This window comes from Pteropus vampyrus, unplaced genomic scaffold (genome assembly GCF_000151845.1).
Source record: "Pteropus vampyrus isolate Shadow unplaced genomic scaffold, Pvam_2.0 Scaffold32, whole genome shotgun sequence".
Lineage (NCBI taxonomy): Eukaryota > Metazoa > Chordata > Mammalia > Chiroptera > Pteropodidae > Pteropus > Pteropus vampyrus.
The window spans coordinates 9,802,604-9,804,176 of NW_011888813.1; the positions used below are offsets into that span (position 1 = coordinate 9,802,604).

Consider the following 1,573-nt stretch of genomic DNA (forward strand, 5'->3'; position numbering starts at 1 on the left):
TGATCAAATGTCTCGTGTCTAGGCTGGAGAATAACCTTATTATCAGGACAACAAGATTCCTCCAGGGGCCTGGAAAAAGGGAAAGCCAAAAAAACAAGAATTTGTCAGTGTTTAGCCAGCCCGGGCCAGGAGTCAGAGTCAGCAAATCCGAGGACTCGGGCCTCTGGCCTCCGTGTAGTTCCACGCGCTGCCAGGCGGGGAGCGTCCACCAGGCTTTTCCATGGCTTTGATGAAATCTCCCGAGAGAGCTTCTTAATTCTAATACTGAGCTCACCAAACTAATTACCTTCTCGGGACCTCTGTTAACTCTGTTACTTGCAAACACCATGCTGCACTTTTCACCTCACGGTAGACTCTGTATAACTGCTGTCCCCTGGTGTCGTTCAATGCACACATCACATGACCTACAACGTGGAGCTGGGGTCAGGATCCTTTGACTACAGGGGGAATGTACAGTCCCCAAATGGGACTCTCTGTGCTGTCAATTAACCCGGTGACGATATGGTTTATCCATCAATCTTTTGTGACCTTAGTTAATGGTAGTCTGCTCTGCTCCACCCAAGTCTCTTTGGGAGCAGCTGACAAATCCAGACACCTAATTTAGAGAATAGATGCTAATTTAGAGAACAGATAGGAAAGGGCAAGGCCTGAGAAGAGGAAGAAGGACAGGTAGGACAGTGATACGCCACATAATGACATTTTGGTTAGTGACGGACCACATATACAATGGGGGTCCTATGAGATTATAATGAAGTTGAAAAATTCCTATGACCTAGTGATGTGGCCATCTCAATGTTGTAGCGGATGCACGTGTTTGAGGTGATGCTGGTGTAAACAAACCTACTGCACTGTGAGTTATATAAAAGCATAGCATATATAATTGCAGTAGTAGGCTATACCTTCTAGGTTTGTGTAAGTGCACTCTGTGATGTTCACACAATGACAAAATTGCTTAATGATGCATTTCTCAGAACATATCTCTGTCATTGAGTGGCACGTGTCTGTATAGAGAGGGCGTGTCTACGGCCATGGCACCCTTAATGTGCCCGATCCCGTCTGATCTTGGAAGCTAAGCAGGGTTGGACCTGGTAGGTACTTGGATGGGAGACCACCTAGGAAGACCAGGTGCTGTAGGCATATAAAAGAAAGAAAAGAAAGGAAGAGAGGAAGGGAGGGAGGGAGGGAGGGAGGGAGCGGGTGTAGTAGTGGAGCTGGTGATACAGGTGGAGAGAAATGTCCTGTGGGCTGAAGTAGAAAGATCATTTGTCTGTACTTGGCTGTAGGGTGTGGAAGGAGGCAAATTAAAGGCTTTAAAACAGCACTGGATGCAAGAAAATTAGGAGAAAAGGAAAGGCAATACGAGAAGCTAGTAATGTGTATATTTTGTTTGTTTGTTATTGTTTTGTAAAGAGATACAAATTAAAGAGTTGAATTCCTGGGGTTTTGTTTTGTTGCTTGCTTTTTGTTGTTGTTACTGTTGATAATTTTTGGTTCTTTGATGGGACTTCTTTGAAAGTAACTCATATATAACGGTGCTACAGAAGAGAACTAGAATTTGAGCAACATATGTAAT

General features: G+C 44.4%; 1 pseudogene; it reads left to right on the forward strand.

Moving 5' to 3' along the window:
- Positions 1–1,018: 1,018 nt before the first annotated feature.
- LOC111737922 lies at positions 1,019–1,137 on the forward strand (annotated as a pseudogene).
- Positions 1,138–1,573: the final 436 nt, after the last annotated feature.